General features: G+C 44.2%; 41 non-coding genes across 41 annotated transcripts; all 41 read right to left on the reverse strand.

Annotated features, from left to right (window-relative positions):
- Positions 1-16: 16 nt before the first annotated feature.
- TRNAN-GUU (transfer RNA asparagine (anticodon GUU)) lies at positions 17-89 on the reverse strand. Its single transcript has one exon. It is a non-coding gene; the product is annotated as a tRNA-Asn (tRNA).
- Positions 90-209: 120 nt separating this feature from the next.
- Positions 210-282, reverse strand: TRNAN-GUU (transfer RNA asparagine (anticodon GUU)). Its single transcript has one exon. It is a non-coding gene; the product is annotated as a tRNA-Asn (tRNA).
- Positions 283-402: 120 nt separating this feature from the next.
- Positions 403-475, reverse strand: TRNAN-GUU (transfer RNA asparagine (anticodon GUU)). The gene has a single exon. It is a non-coding gene; the product is annotated as a tRNA-Asn (tRNA).
- Positions 476-595: 120 nt separating this feature from the next.
- Positions 596-668, reverse strand: TRNAN-GUU (transfer RNA asparagine (anticodon GUU)). Its single transcript has one exon. It is a non-coding gene; the product is annotated as a tRNA-Asn (tRNA).
- Positions 669-788: 120 nt separating this feature from the next.
- Positions 789-861, reverse strand: TRNAN-GUU (transfer RNA asparagine (anticodon GUU)). Its single transcript has one exon. It is a non-coding gene; the product is annotated as a tRNA-Asn (tRNA).
- A 120-nt stretch (positions 862-981) lies between these two features.
- Positions 982-1,054, reverse strand: TRNAN-GUU (transfer RNA asparagine (anticodon GUU)). The gene has a single exon. It is a non-coding gene; the product is annotated as a tRNA-Asn (tRNA).
- Positions 1,055-1,367: 313 nt separating this feature from the next.
- On the reverse strand, positions 1,368-1,440 carry TRNAY-GUA (transfer RNA tyrosine (anticodon GUA)). Its single transcript has one exon. It is a non-coding gene; the product is annotated as a tRNA-Tyr (tRNA).
- A 120-nt stretch (positions 1,441-1,560) lies between these two features.
- On the reverse strand, positions 1,561-1,633 carry TRNAN-GUU (transfer RNA asparagine (anticodon GUU)). Its single transcript has one exon. It is a non-coding gene; the product is annotated as a tRNA-Asn (tRNA).
- A 313-nt stretch (positions 1,634-1,946) lies between these two features.
- TRNAN-GUU (transfer RNA asparagine (anticodon GUU)) lies at positions 1,947-2,019 on the reverse strand. The gene has a single exon. It is a non-coding gene; the product is annotated as a tRNA-Asn (tRNA).
- A 120-nt stretch (positions 2,020-2,139) lies between these two features.
- On the reverse strand, positions 2,140-2,212 carry TRNAN-GUU (transfer RNA asparagine (anticodon GUU)). Its single transcript has one exon. It is a non-coding gene; the product is annotated as a tRNA-Asn (tRNA).
- A 698-nt stretch (positions 2,213-2,910) lies between these two features.
- TRNAN-GUU (transfer RNA asparagine (anticodon GUU)) lies at positions 2,911-2,983 on the reverse strand. The gene has a single exon. It is a non-coding gene; the product is annotated as a tRNA-Asn (tRNA).
- A 120-nt stretch (positions 2,984-3,103) lies between these two features.
- On the reverse strand, positions 3,104-3,176 carry TRNAN-GUU (transfer RNA asparagine (anticodon GUU)). Its single transcript has one exon. It is a non-coding gene; the product is annotated as a tRNA-Asn (tRNA).
- A 120-nt stretch (positions 3,177-3,296) lies between these two features.
- Positions 3,297-3,369, reverse strand: TRNAN-GUU (transfer RNA asparagine (anticodon GUU)). Its single transcript has one exon. It is a non-coding gene; the product is annotated as a tRNA-Asn (tRNA).
- Positions 3,370-3,489: 120 nt separating this feature from the next.
- On the reverse strand, positions 3,490-3,562 carry TRNAN-GUU (transfer RNA asparagine (anticodon GUU)). The gene has a single exon. It is a non-coding gene; the product is annotated as a tRNA-Asn (tRNA).
- A 505-nt stretch (positions 3,563-4,067) lies between these two features.
- Positions 4,068-4,140, reverse strand: TRNAN-GUU (transfer RNA asparagine (anticodon GUU)). The gene has a single exon. It is a non-coding gene; the product is annotated as a tRNA-Asn (tRNA).
- A 313-nt stretch (positions 4,141-4,453) lies between these two features.
- Positions 4,454-4,526, reverse strand: TRNAN-GUU (transfer RNA asparagine (anticodon GUU)). Its single transcript has one exon. It is a non-coding gene; the product is annotated as a tRNA-Asn (tRNA).
- Positions 4,527-5,031: 505 nt separating this feature from the next.
- Positions 5,032-5,104, reverse strand: TRNAN-GUU (transfer RNA asparagine (anticodon GUU)). The gene has a single exon. It is a non-coding gene; the product is annotated as a tRNA-Asn (tRNA).
- Positions 5,105-5,610: 506 nt separating this feature from the next.
- TRNAN-GUU (transfer RNA asparagine (anticodon GUU)) lies at positions 5,611-5,683 on the reverse strand. Its single transcript has one exon. It is a non-coding gene; the product is annotated as a tRNA-Asn (tRNA).
- Positions 5,684-5,803: 120 nt separating this feature from the next.
- On the reverse strand, positions 5,804-5,876 carry TRNAN-GUU (transfer RNA asparagine (anticodon GUU)). Its single transcript has one exon. It is a non-coding gene; the product is annotated as a tRNA-Asn (tRNA).
- An 891-nt stretch (positions 5,877-6,767) lies between these two features.
- TRNAN-GUU (transfer RNA asparagine (anticodon GUU)) lies at positions 6,768-6,840 on the reverse strand. Its single transcript has one exon. It is a non-coding gene; the product is annotated as a tRNA-Asn (tRNA).
- Positions 6,841-6,960: 120 nt separating this feature from the next.
- TRNAN-GUU (transfer RNA asparagine (anticodon GUU)) lies at positions 6,961-7,033 on the reverse strand. Its single transcript has one exon. It is a non-coding gene; the product is annotated as a tRNA-Asn (tRNA).
- Positions 7,034-7,153: 120 nt separating this feature from the next.
- On the reverse strand, positions 7,154-7,226 carry TRNAN-GUU (transfer RNA asparagine (anticodon GUU)). The gene has a single exon. It is a non-coding gene; the product is annotated as a tRNA-Asn (tRNA).
- A 313-nt stretch (positions 7,227-7,539) lies between these two features.
- Positions 7,540-7,612, reverse strand: TRNAN-GUU (transfer RNA asparagine (anticodon GUU)). Its single transcript has one exon. It is a non-coding gene; the product is annotated as a tRNA-Asn (tRNA).
- A 506-nt stretch (positions 7,613-8,118) lies between these two features.
- Positions 8,119-8,191, reverse strand: TRNAN-GUU (transfer RNA asparagine (anticodon GUU)). The gene has a single exon. It is a non-coding gene; the product is annotated as a tRNA-Asn (tRNA).
- A 313-nt stretch (positions 8,192-8,504) lies between these two features.
- On the reverse strand, positions 8,505-8,577 carry TRNAN-GUU (transfer RNA asparagine (anticodon GUU)). The gene has a single exon. It is a non-coding gene; the product is annotated as a tRNA-Asn (tRNA).
- A 313-nt stretch (positions 8,578-8,890) lies between these two features.
- Positions 8,891-8,963, reverse strand: TRNAN-GUU (transfer RNA asparagine (anticodon GUU)). The gene has a single exon. It is a non-coding gene; the product is annotated as a tRNA-Asn (tRNA).
- A 120-nt stretch (positions 8,964-9,083) lies between these two features.
- On the reverse strand, positions 9,084-9,156 carry TRNAN-GUU (transfer RNA asparagine (anticodon GUU)). The gene has a single exon. It is a non-coding gene; the product is annotated as a tRNA-Asn (tRNA).
- Positions 9,157-9,662: 506 nt separating this feature from the next.
- On the reverse strand, positions 9,663-9,735 carry TRNAN-GUU (transfer RNA asparagine (anticodon GUU)). Its single transcript has one exon. It is a non-coding gene; the product is annotated as a tRNA-Asn (tRNA).
- A 120-nt stretch (positions 9,736-9,855) lies between these two features.
- Positions 9,856-9,928, reverse strand: TRNAN-GUU (transfer RNA asparagine (anticodon GUU)). The gene has a single exon. It is a non-coding gene; the product is annotated as a tRNA-Asn (tRNA).
- A 312-nt stretch (positions 9,929-10,240) lies between these two features.
- Positions 10,241-10,313, reverse strand: TRNAN-GUU (transfer RNA asparagine (anticodon GUU)). Its single transcript has one exon. It is a non-coding gene; the product is annotated as a tRNA-Asn (tRNA).
- A 506-nt stretch (positions 10,314-10,819) lies between these two features.
- On the reverse strand, positions 10,820-10,892 carry TRNAN-GUU (transfer RNA asparagine (anticodon GUU)). The gene has a single exon. It is a non-coding gene; the product is annotated as a tRNA-Asn (tRNA).
- A 120-nt stretch (positions 10,893-11,012) lies between these two features.
- TRNAN-GUU (transfer RNA asparagine (anticodon GUU)) lies at positions 11,013-11,085 on the reverse strand. Its single transcript has one exon. It is a non-coding gene; the product is annotated as a tRNA-Asn (tRNA).
- A 120-nt stretch (positions 11,086-11,205) lies between these two features.
- On the reverse strand, positions 11,206-11,278 carry TRNAN-GUU (transfer RNA asparagine (anticodon GUU)). The gene has a single exon. It is a non-coding gene; the product is annotated as a tRNA-Asn (tRNA).
- Positions 11,279-11,398: 120 nt separating this feature from the next.
- Positions 11,399-11,471, reverse strand: TRNAN-GUU (transfer RNA asparagine (anticodon GUU)). Its single transcript has one exon. It is a non-coding gene; the product is annotated as a tRNA-Asn (tRNA).
- Positions 11,472-11,591: 120 nt separating this feature from the next.
- TRNAN-GUU (transfer RNA asparagine (anticodon GUU)) lies at positions 11,592-11,664 on the reverse strand. Its single transcript has one exon. It is a non-coding gene; the product is annotated as a tRNA-Asn (tRNA).
- Positions 11,665-11,784: 120 nt separating this feature from the next.
- On the reverse strand, positions 11,785-11,857 carry TRNAN-AUU (transfer RNA asparagine (anticodon AUU)). Its single transcript has one exon. It is a non-coding gene; the product is annotated as a tRNA-Asn (tRNA).
- A 120-nt stretch (positions 11,858-11,977) lies between these two features.
- On the reverse strand, positions 11,978-12,050 carry TRNAN-GUU (transfer RNA asparagine (anticodon GUU)). Its single transcript has one exon. It is a non-coding gene; the product is annotated as a tRNA-Asn (tRNA).
- A 120-nt stretch (positions 12,051-12,170) lies between these two features.
- Positions 12,171-12,243, reverse strand: TRNAN-GUU (transfer RNA asparagine (anticodon GUU)). Its single transcript has one exon. It is a non-coding gene; the product is annotated as a tRNA-Asn (tRNA).
- A 120-nt stretch (positions 12,244-12,363) lies between these two features.
- Positions 12,364-12,436, reverse strand: TRNAN-GUU (transfer RNA asparagine (anticodon GUU)). Its single transcript has one exon. It is a non-coding gene; the product is annotated as a tRNA-Asn (tRNA).
- Positions 12,437-12,556: 120 nt separating this feature from the next.
- TRNAN-GUU (transfer RNA asparagine (anticodon GUU)) lies at positions 12,557-12,629 on the reverse strand. Its single transcript has one exon. It is a non-coding gene; the product is annotated as a tRNA-Asn (tRNA).
- A 120-nt stretch (positions 12,630-12,749) lies between these two features.
- Positions 12,750-12,822, reverse strand: TRNAN-GUU (transfer RNA asparagine (anticodon GUU)). Its single transcript has one exon. It is a non-coding gene; the product is annotated as a tRNA-Asn (tRNA).
- Between the last annotated feature and the right edge of the window lie 217 nt (positions 12,823-13,039).

Raw genomic sequence — 13,039 nt, forward strand, 5'->3', positions numbered from 1 at the left:
GTAAAACGAGAAGCGTCGCCACCGGATGGACTCGAACCATCAACCTTTCGGTTAACAGCCGAACGCGCTAACCATTGCGCCACGGAGGCTTCGATTCTAGCGGAGACGTATTATTCAAAAATTTAATCGAAATTCTCCTACGTTTCACAAATCACTATTCTTAAGAAATAATAATGAAACGGAATAAACGCGAGTAAAACCAGAAGCGTCGCCACCGGATGGACTCGAACCATCAACCTTTCGGTTAACAGCCGAACGCGCTAACCATTGCGCCACGGAGGCTTCGACTGTGGCGGAGACGTATTATTTAAAAATTTATTCGAAATTCTCCTACGTTTCACAACTCACTATTCTTAACAAATATTAATGAAACGGAATGAACGCGAGTAAAACCATAAGTGTCGCCACCGGATGGACTCGAACCATCAACCTTTCGGTTAACAGCCGAACGCGCTAACCATTGCGCCACGGAGGCTTCGACTCTGGTGGAGACGTATTATCCAACGATTTATTCTTAATTCTCCTACGTTTCACAACTCACTATTCTTAACAAATAATAATGAAACGGAATGAACGCGAGTAAAACCAGAAGCGTCGCCACCGGATGGACTCGAACCATCAACCTTTCGGTTAACAGCCGAACGCGCTAACCATTGCGCCACGGAGGCTTCGACTGTGGCGGAGACGTATTATTTAAAAATTTATTCGAAATTCTCCTACGTTTCACAACTCACTATTCTTAACAAATATTAATAAAACGGAATGAACGCGAGTAAAACCAGAAGTGTCGCCACCGGATGGACTCGAACCATCAACCTTTCGGTTAACAGCCGAATGCGCTAACCATTGCGCCACGGAGGCTTCGATTCTAGCGGAGACGTATTATTCAACGATTTATTCTTAATTCTCCTACATTTCACAACTCACTATTCTTAACAAATAATAATGAAACGGAATGAACGCGAGTAAAACGAGAAGCGTCGCCACCGGATGGACTCGAACCATCAACCTTTCGGTTAACAGCCGAACGCGCTAACCATTGCGCCACGGAGGCTTCGATTCTAGCGGAGACGTATTATTCAAAAATTTAATCGAAATTCTCCTACGTTTCACAAATCACTATTCTTAAGAAATAATAATGAAACGGAATAAACGCGAGTAAAACCAGAAGCGTCGCCACCGGATGGACTCGAACCATCAACCTTTCGAATAACAGCCAAACGCGCTAACCATTGCGCCACGGAGGCTTCGACTGTGGCGGAGACGTATTATTTAAAAATTTATTCGAAATTCTCCTACGTTTCACAACTCACTATTCTTAACAAATATTAATGAAACGGAATGAACGCGAGTAAAACCATAAGTGTCGCCACCGGATGGACTCGAACCATCAACCTTTCGGTTTACAGCCGAACGCGCTAACCATTGCGCCACGGAGGCTTCGACTCTGGTGGAGACGTATTATTCAACGATTTATTCTTAATTCTCCTACGTTTCACAACTCACTATTCTTAACAAATAATAATGAAACGGAATGAACGCGAGTAAAACCAGAAGCGTCGCCACCGGATGGACTCGAACCATCAACCTTTCGGTTAACAGCCGAACGCGCTAACCATTGCGCCACGGAGGCTTCGACTGTGGCGGAGACGTATTATTTAAAAATTTATTCGAAATTCTCCTACGTTTCACAACTCACTATTCTTAACAAATATTAATGAAACGGAATGAACGCGAGTAAAACCATAAGTGTCGCCACCGGATGGACTCGAACCATCAAACTTTCGGTTAACAGCCGAACGCGCTAACCATTGCGCCACGGAGGCTTCGATTCTAGCGGAGACGTATTATTCAACGATTTATTCTTAATTCTCCTACGTTTCACAACTCACTATTCTTAACAAATAATAATGAAACGGAATGAAATCGAGTAAAACGAGAAGCGTCGCCACCGGATGGACTCGAACCATCAACCTTTCGGTTAACAGCCGAACGCGCTAACCATTGCGCCACGGAGGCTTCGATTCTAGCGGAGACGTATTATTCAAAAATTTATTCGAAATTCTCCTACGTTTCACAACTCACTATTCTTAACAAATAATAATGAAACGGAATGAACGCGAGAAAAACCAGAAGCGTCGCCACCGGATGGACTCGAACCATCAACCTTTCGGTTAACAGCCGAACGCGCTTACCATTGCGCCACGGAGGCTTCGATTCTAGCGGAGACGTATTATTCAAAAATTTATTCGAAATTCTCCTACGTTTCACAACTCACTATTCTTAAGAAATAATAATGAAACGGAATGAACGCGAGTAAAACCAGAAGCGTCGCCACCGAATGGACTCGAACCATCAACCTTTCGATTAACAGCCGAACGTGCTAACCATTGCGCCACGGAGGTTCGACTCTGGCGGAGACGTATTATTCAACGATTTATTCTTAATTCTCCTACGTTTCCCAACTCACTATTCTTAACAAATAATAATGAAACGGAATGAACGCGAGTAAAACGAGAAGCGTCGCCACCGGATGGACTCGAACCATCAACCTTTCGTTTAACAGCCGAACGCGCTAACCATTGCGCCACGGAGGCTTCGATTCTGGCGGAGACGTATTATTTAAAAAATTATTCGAAAGTCTCCTACGTTTCACAACTCACTATTCTTAACAAATAATAATGAAACGGAATGAACGCGAGTAAAACCAGAAGCGTCGCCACCGGATGGACTCGAACCATCAACCTTTCGGTTAACAGCCGAACGCGCTAACCATTTCGCCACGGAGGCTTCGATTCTAGCGGAGACGTATTATTCAAAGATTTATTCGAAATTCTCCTACGTTTCACAACTCATTATTCTTAAGAAATAATAATGAAACGGAATGAACGCGAGTAAAACCAGAAGTGTCGCCACCGGATGGACTCGAACCATCAACCTTTCGGTTAACAGCCGAAAGCGCTAACCATTGCGCCACGGAGGCTTCGACTCTGGCGGAGACGTATTATTCAACGATTTATTCTTAATTCTCCTACGTTTCAAAACTCACTATTCTTAAGAAATAATAATGAAACGGAATGAACGCGAGTAAAACCAGAAGTGTCGCCACCGGATGGACTCGAACCATCAACCTTTCGGTTAACAGCCGAACGCGCTAACCATTGCGCCACGGAGGCTTCGACTCTAGCGGATACGTATTATTCAACGATTTATTCTTAATTCTCCTACGTTTCACAACTCACTATTCTTAACAAATAAGAATGAAACGGAATGAACGCGAGTAAAACCAGAAGTGTCGCCACCGGATGGACTCGAACCATCAACCTTTCGGTTAACAGCCGAACGCGCTAACCATTGCGCCACGGAGGCTTCGACTCTGGAGGAGACGTATTATTCAACGATTTATTCTTAATTCTCCTACGTTTCACAACTCACTATTCTTAACAAATAATAATGAAACGGAATGAACGCGAGTAAAACCAGAAGCGTCGCCACCGGATGGACTCGAACCATCAACCTTTCGGTTAACAGCCGAACGCGCTAACCATTGCGCCACGGAGGCTTCGACTCTGGAGGAGACGTATTATTCAACGATTTATTCTTAATTCTCCTACGTTTCACAACTCCCTATTCTTAACAAATAATAATGAAACGGAATGAACGCGAGTAAAACCAGAAGCGTCGCCACCGGATGGACTCGAACCATCACCTTTCGGTTAACAGCCAAACGCGCTAACCATTGCGCCACGGAGGCTTCGATGCTAGCGGAGACGTATTATTCAAAGACTTATTCGAAATTCTCCTACGTTTCACAACTCATTATTCTTAAGAAATAATAATGAAACGGAATGAACGCGAGTAAAACCATAAGCGTCGCCACTGGATGGACTCTAACCATCAACCTTTCAGTTAACAGCCGAACGCGCTAACCATTGCGCCACGGAGGCTTCGACTCTGGCGGAGACGTATTATTCAACGATTTATTCTTAATTCTCCTACGTTTCACAACTCACTATTCTTAACAAATAATAATGAAACGGAATGAACGCGAGTAAAACGAGAAGCGTCGCCACCGGATGGACTCGAACCATCAACCTTTCGGTTAACAGCCGAACGCGCTAACCATTGCGCCACGGAGGCTTCGATTCTAGCGGAGACGTATTATTCAAAAATTTATTCGAAATTCTCCTATTTTTCACAACTCACTATTCTTAACAAATAATAATGAAACGGAATGAACGCGAGTAAAACGAGAAGCGTCGCCACCGGATGGACTCGAACCATCAAACTTTCGGTTAACAGCCGAACGCGCTAACCATGGCGCCACGGAGGCTTCGATTCTAGCGGAGACGTATTATTCAACGATTTATTCTTAATTCTCCTACGTTTCACAACTCACTATTCTTAACAAATAATAATGAAACGGAATGAACGCGAGTAAAACGAGAAGCGTCGCCACCGGATGGACTCGAACCATCAACCTTTCGGTTAACAGCCGAACGCGCTAACCATTGCGCCACGGTGGCTTCGACTCTGGCGGAGACGTATTATTCAACGATTTATTCTTAATTCTCCCACGTTTCACAACTCACTATTCTTAACAAATAATAATGAAACGGAATGAACGCGAGAAAAACCAGAAGCGTCGCCACCGGATGGACTCGAACCATCAAACTTTCGGTTAACAGCCGAACGAGCTAACAATTGCGCCACGGAGGCTTCGATACTAGTGGAGACGTATTATTCAACGATTTATTCTTAATTCTCCTACGTTTCACAACTCACTATTCTTAACAAATAATAATGAAACGGAATGAACGCGAGTAAAACGAGAAGCGTCGCCACCGGATGGACTCGAACCATCACCTTTCGGTTAACAGCCAAACGCGCTAACCATTGCGCCACGGAGGCTTCGATACTAGCGGAGACGTATTATTCAAAGACTTATTCTTAATTCTCCTACGTTTCACAACTCACTATTCTTAACAAATAATAATGAAACGGAATGAACGCGAGTAAAACGAGAAGCGTCGCCACCGGATGGACTCGAACCATCAACCTTTCGGTTAACAGCCGAACGCGCTAACCATTGCGCCACGGAGGCTTCGATTCTAGCGGAGACGTATTATTCAAAAATTTAATCGAAATTCTCCTACGTTTCACAAATCACTATTCTTAAGAAATAATAATGAAACGGAATAAACGCGAGTAAAACCAGAAGCGTCGCCACCGGATGGACTCGAACCATCAACCTTTCGGTTAACAGCCGAACGCGCTAACCTTTGCGCCACGGAGGCATCGACTCTGGAGGAGACGTATTATTCAACGATTTATTCTTAATTCTCCTACGTTTCACAACTCACTATTCTTAACAAATAATAATGAAACGGAATGAACGCGAGTAAAACCATAAGCGTCGCCACTGGATGGACTCTAACCATCAACCTTTCGGTTAACAGCCGAACGCGCTAACCATTGCGCCACGGAGGCTTCGACTCTGGCGGAGACGTATTATTCAACGATTTATTCTTAATTCTCCTACGTTTCACAACTCACTATTCTTAACAAATAATAATGAAACGGAATGAACGCGAGTAAAACGAGAAGCGTCGCCACCGGATGGACTCGAACCATCAACCTTTCGGTTAACAGCCGAACGCGCTAACCATTGCGCCACGGAGGCTTCGATTCTAGCGGAGACGTATTATTCAACGATTTATTCTTAATTCTCCTACGTTTCACAACTCACTATTCTTAACAAATAATAATGAAACGGAATGAACGCGAGTAAAACGAGAAGCGTCGCCACCGGATGGACTCGAACCATCAACCTTTCGGTTAACAGCCGAACGCGCTAACCATTGCGCCACGGAGGCTTCGACTCTGGCGGAGACGTATTATTCAACGATTTATTCTTAATTCTCCTACGTTTCACAACTCACTATTCTTAACAAATAATAATGAAACGGAATGAACGCGAGTAAAACCATAAGTGTCGCCACCGGATGGACTCGAACCATCAAACTTTCGGTTAACAGCCGAACGCGCTAACCATTGCGCCACGGAGGCTTCGATTCTAGCGGAGACGTATTATTCAACGATTTATTCTTAATTCTCCTACGTTTCACAACTCACTATTCTTAACAAATAATAATGAAACGGAATGAAATCGAGTAAAACGAGAAGCGTCGCCACCGGATGGACTCGAACCATCAACCTTTCGATTAACAGCCGAACGTGCTAACCATTGCGCCACGGAGGTTCGACTCTGGCGGAGACGTATTATTCAACGATTTATTCTTAATTCTCCTACGTTTCCCAACTCACTATTCTTAACAAATAATAATGAAACGGAATGAACGCGAGTAAAACGAGAAGCGTCGCCACCGGATGGACTCGAACCATCAACCTTTCGTTTAACAGCCGAACGCGCTAACCATTGCGCCACGGAGGCTTCGATTCTGGCGGAGACGTATTATTTAAAAAATTATTCGAAAGTCTCCTACGTTTCACAACTCACTATTCTTAACAAATAATAATGAAACGGAATGAACGCGAGTAAAACCAGAAGCGTCGCCACCGGATGGACTCGAACCATCAACCTTTCGGTTAACAGCCGAACGCGCTAACCATTTCGCCACGGAGGCTTCGATTCTAGCGGAGACGTATTATTCAAAGATTTATTCGAAATTCTCCTACGTTTCACAACTCATTATTCTTAAGAAATAATAATGAAACGGAATGAACGCGAGTAAAACCAGAAGTGTCGCCACCGGATGGACTCGAACCATCAACCTTTCGGTTAACAGCCGAAAGCGCTAACCATTGCGCCACGGAGGCTTCGACTCTGGCGGAGACGTATTATTCAACGATTTATTCTTAATTCTCCTACGTTTCAAAACTCACTATTCTTAAGAAATAATAATGAAACGGAATGAACGCGAGTAAAACCAGAAGTGTCGCCACCGGATGGACTCGAACCATCAACCTTTCGGTTAACAGCCGAACGCGCTAACCATTGCGCCACGGAGGCTTCGACTCTAGCGGATACGTATTATTCAACGATTTATTCTTAATTCTCCTACGTTTCACAACTCACTATTCTTAACAAATAAGAATGAAACGGAATGAACGCGAGTAAAACCAGAAGTGTCGCCACCGGATGGACTCGAACCATCAACCTTTCGGTTAACAGCCGAACGCGCTAACCATTGCGCCACGGAGGCTTCGACTCTGGAGGAGACGTATTATTCAACGATTTATTCTTAATTCTCCTACGTTTCACAACTCACTATTCTTAACAAATAATAATGAAACGGAATGAACGCGAGTAAAACCAGAAGCGTCGCCACCGGATGGACTCGAACCATCAACCTTTCAGTTAACAGCCGAACGCGCTAACCATTGCGCCACGGAGGCTTCGACTCTGGCGGAGACGTATTATTCAACGATTTATTCTTAATTCTCCTACGTTTCACAACTCACTATTCTTAACAAATAATAATGAAACGGAATGAACGCGAGTAAAACCAGAAGTGTCGCCACCGGATGGACTCGAACCATCAACCTTTCGGTTAACAGCCGAACGCGCTAACCATTGCGCCACGGAGGCTTCGACTCTGGAGGAGACGTATTATTCAACGATTTATTCTTAATTCTCCTACGTTTCACAACTCACTATTCTTAACAAATAATAATGAAACGGAATGAACGCGAGTAAAACCAGAAGCGTCGCCACCGGATGGACTCGAACCATCAACCTTTCAGTTAACAGCCGAACGCGCTAACCATTGCGCCACGGAGGCTTCGATGCTAGCGGAGACGTATTATTCAAAGACTTATTCGAAATTCTCCTACGTTTCACAACTCATTATTCTTAAGAAATAATAATGAAACGGAATGAACGCGAGTAAAACCATAAGCGTCGCCACTGGATGGACTCTAACCATCAACCTTTCAGTTAACAGCCGAACGCGCTAACCATTGCGCCACGGAGGCTTCGACTCTGGCGGAGACGTATTATTCAACGATTTATTCTTAATTCTCCTACGTTTCACAACTCACTATTCTTAACAAATAATAATGAAACGGAATGAACGCGAGTAAAACGAGAAGCGTCGCCACCGGATGGACTCGAACCATCAACCTTTCGGTTAACAGCCGAACGCGCTAACCATTGCGCCACGGAGGCTTCGATTCTAGCGGAGACGTATTATTCAAAAATTTATTCGAAATTCTCCTATTTTTCACAACTCACTATTCTTAACAAATAATAATGAAACGGAATGAACGCGAGTAAAACGAGAAGCGTCGCCACCGGATGGACTCGAACCATCAAACTTTCGGTTAACAGCCGAACGCGCTAACCATGGCGCCACGGAGGCTTCGATTCTAGCGGAGACGTATTATTCAACGATTTATTCTTAATTCTCCTACGTTTCACAACTCACTATTCTTAACAAATAATAATGAAACGGAATGAACGCGAGTAAAACGAGAAGCGTCGCCACCGGATGGACTCGAACCATCAACCTTTCGGTTAACAGCCGAACGCGCTAACCATTGCGCCACGGTGGCTTCGACTCTGGCGGAGACGTATTATTCAACGATTTATTCTTAATTCTCCCACGTTTCACAACTCACTATTCTTAACAAATAATAATGAAACGGAATGAACGCGAGAAAAACCAGAAGCGTCGCCACCGGATGGACTCGAACCATCAAACTTTCGGTTAACAGCCGAACGAGCTAACAATTGCGCCACGGAGGCTTCGATACTAGTGGAGACGTATTATTCAACGATTTATTCTTAATTCTCCTACGTTTCACAACTCACTATTCTTAACAAATAATAATGAAACGGAATGAACGCGAGTAAAACGAGAAGCGTCGCCACCGGATGGACTCGAACCATCAACCTTTCGGTTAACAGCCGAACGCGCTTACCATTGCGCCACGGAGGCTTCGATTTTAGCGGAGACGTATTATTCAAAAATTTATTCGAAATTCTCCTACGTTTCACAACTCACTATTCTTAAGAAATAATAATGAAACGGAATGAACGCGAGTAAAACCAGAAGCGTCGCCACCGGATGGACTCGAACCATCAACCTTTCGGTTAACAGCCGAACGCGCTAACCATTGCGCCACGGAGGCTTCGATTCTAGCGGAGACGTATTATTCAACGATTTATTCTTAATTCTCCTACGTTTCACAACTCACTATTCTTAACAAATAATAATGAAACGGAATGAACGCGAGTAAAACGAGAAGCGTCGCCACCGGATGGACTCGAACCATCAACCTTTCGGTTAACAGCAGAACCCGCTAACTATTGCGCCACTTAGGCTTCGACTCTGGCGGAGACGTATTATTCAACGATTTATTCTTAATTCTCCTACGTTTCACAACTCACTATTCTTAACAAATAATAATGAAACGGAATGAACGCGAGTAATACCAGAAGCGTCGCCAACGGATGGACTCGAACCATCAACCTTTCGGTTAACAGCTGAACGCGCTAACCATTGCGCCACGGAGGCTTCGATTCTAGCGGAGACGTATTATTCAACGATTTATTCTTAATTCTCCTACGTTTCACAACTCACTATTCTTAACAAATAATAATGAAACGGAATGAACGCGAGTAAAACGAGAAGCGTCGCCACCGGATGGACTCGAACCATCAACCTTTCGGTTAACAGCCGAACGCGCTAACCATTGCGCCACGGAGGCTTCGACTCTGGAGGAGACGTATTATTCAACGATTTATTCTTAATTCTCCTACGTTTCACAACTCACTATTCTTAACAAATAATAATGAAACGGAATGAACGCGAGTAAAACCAGAAGCGTCGCCACCGGATGGACTCGAACCATCAACCTTTCGGTTAACAGCCGAACGCGCTAACCATTGCGCCACGGAGGCATCGACTCTGGAGGAGACGTATGATTCAACGATTTATTCTTAATTCTCCTACGTTTCACAACTCACTATTCTTAACAAATAATAATGAAACGGAATGAACGCGAGTAAAACCAGAAGCGTCGCCACCGGATGGACTCGAACCATCACCTTTCGGTTAACAGCCAAACGCGCTAACCATTGCGCCACGGAGGCTTCGATGCTAGCGGAGACGTATTATTCAAAGACTTATTCTTAATTCTCCTACGTTTCACAACTCACTATTCTTAACAAATAATAATGAAACGGAATGAACGCGAGTAAAACGAGAAGCGTCGCCACCGGATGGACTCGAACCATCAACCTTTCGGTTAACAGCCGAACGCGCTAACCATTGCGCCACGGAGGCTTCGATTCTAGCGGAGACGTATTATTCAAAAATTTAATCGAAATTCTCCTACGTTTCACAAATCACTATTCTTAAGAAATAATAATGAAACGGAATAAACGCGAGTAAAACCAGAAGCGTCGCCACCGGATGGACTCGAACCATCAACCTTTCGGTTAACAGCCGAACGCGCTAACCTTTGCGCCACGGAGGCATCGACTCTGGAGGAGACGTATTATTCAACGATTTATTCTTAATTCTCCTACGTTTCACAACTCACTATTCTTAACAAATAATAATGAAACGGAATGAACGCGAGTAAAACCATAAGCGTCGCCACTGGATGGACTCTAACCATCAACCTTTCGGTTAACAGCCGAACGCGCTAACCATTGCGCCACGGAGGCTTCGACTCTGGCGGAGACGTATTATTCAACGATTTATTCTTAATTCTCCTACGTTTCACAACTCACTATTCTTAACAAATAATAATGAAACGGAATGAACGCGAGTAAAACGAGAAGCGTCGCCACCGGATGGACTCGAACCATCAACCTTTCGGTTAACAGCCGAACGCGCTAACCATTGCGCCACGGAGGCTTCGATTCTAGCGGAGACGTATTATTCAACGATTTATTCTTAATTCTCCTACGTTTCACAACTCACTATTCTTAACAAATAATAATGAAACGGAATGAACGCGAGTAAAACGAGAAGCGTCGCCACCGGATGGACTCGAACCATCAACCTTTCGGTTAACAGCCGAACGCGCTAACCATTGCGCCACGGAGGCTTCGACTCTGGCGGAGACGTATTATTCAACGATTTATTCTTAATTCTCCTACGTTTCACAACTCACTATTCTTAACAAATAATAATGAAACGGAATGAACGCGAGTAAAACCAGAAGCGTCGCCACCGGATGGACTCGAACCATCAACCTTTCGGTTAACAGCCGAACGCGCTAACCATTGCGCCACGGAGGCTTCGACTGTGGCGGAGACGTATTATTTAAAAATTTATTCGAAATTCTCCTACGTTTCACAACTCACTATTCTTAACAAATATTAATAAAACGGAATGAACGCGAGTAAAACCAGAAGTGTCGCCACCGGATGGACTCGAACCATCAACCTTTCGGTTAACAGCCGAATGCGCTAACCATTGCGCCACGGAGGCTTCGATTCTAGCGGAGACGTATTATTCAACGATTTATTCTTAATTCTCCTACGTTTCACAACTCACTATTCTTAACAAATAATAATGAAACGGAATGAACGCGAGTAAAACGAGAAGCGTCGCCACCGGATGGACTCGAACCATCAACCTTTCGGTTAACAGCCGAACGCGCTAACCATTGCGCCACGGAGGCTTCGATTCTAGCGGAGACGTATTATTCAAAAATTTAATCGAAATTCTCCTACGTTTCACAAATCACTATTCTTAAGAAATAATAATGAAACGGAATAAACGCGAGTAAAACCAGAAGCGTCGCCACCGGATGGACTCGAACCATCAACCTTTCGGTTAATAGCCGAACGCGCTAACCTTTGCGCCACGGAGGCTTCGACTGTGGCGGAGACGTATTATTTAAAAATTTATTCGAAATTCTCCTACGTTTCACAACTCACTATTCTTAACAAATATTAATGAAACGGAATGAACGCGAGTAAAACCATAAGTGTCGCCACCGGATGGACTCGAACCATCAACCTTTCGGTTAACAGCCGAACGCGCTAACCATTGCGCCACGGAGGCTTCGACTCTGGTGGAGACGTATTATCCAACGATTTATTCTTAATTCTCCTACGTTTCACAACTCACTATTCTTAACAAATAATAATGAAACGGAATGAACGCGAGTAAAACCAGAAGCGTCGCCACCGGATGGACTCGAACCATCAACCTTTCGGTTAACAGCCGAACGCGCTAACCATTGCGCCACGGAGGCTTCGATTCTAGCGGAGACGTATTATTCAACGATTTATTCTTAATTCTCCTACGTTTCACAACTCACTATTCTTAACAAATAATAATGAAACGGAATGAACGCGAGTAAAACGAGAAGTGTCGCCACCGGATGGACTCGAACCATCAACCTTTCGGTTAACAGCCGAATGCGCTAACCATTGCGCCACGGAGGCTTCGAATCTAGCGGAGACGTATTATTCAACGATTTATTCTTAATTCTCCTACGTTTCACAACTCACTATTCTTAACAAATAATAATGAAACGGAATGAACGCGAGTAAAACGAGAAGCGTCGCCACCGGATGGACTCGAACCATCAACCTTTCGGTTAACAGCCGAACGCGCTAACCATTGCGCCACGGAGGCTTCGATTCTAGCGGAGACGTATTATTCAAAAATTTAATCGAAATTCTCCTACGTTTCACAAATCACTATTCTTAAGAAATATTAATGAAACGGAATGAACGCGAGTAAAACCATAAGTGTCGCCACCGGATGGACTCGAACCATCAACCTTTCGGTTAACAGCCGAACGCGCTAACCATTGCGCCACGGAGGCTTCGACTCTGGTGGAGACGTATTATCCAACGATTTATTCTTAATTCTCCTACGTTTCACAACTCACTATTCTTAACAAATAATAATGAAACGGAATGAACGCGAGTAAAACCAGAAGCGTCGCCACCGGATGGACTCGAAACATCAACCTTTCGGTTAACAGCCGAACGCGCTAACCATTGCGCCACGGAGGCTTCGACTGTGGCGGAGACGTATTA

Source organism: Leiobunum rupestre, chromosome 1 (assembly GCF_980474605.1).
Source record: "Leiobunum rupestre chromosome 1, qqLeiRupe1.1.hap1, whole genome shotgun sequence".
In the NCBI taxonomy this organism is placed as follows: Eukaryota; Metazoa; Arthropoda; class Arachnida; order Opiliones; family Sclerosomatidae; genus Leiobunum; species Leiobunum rupestre.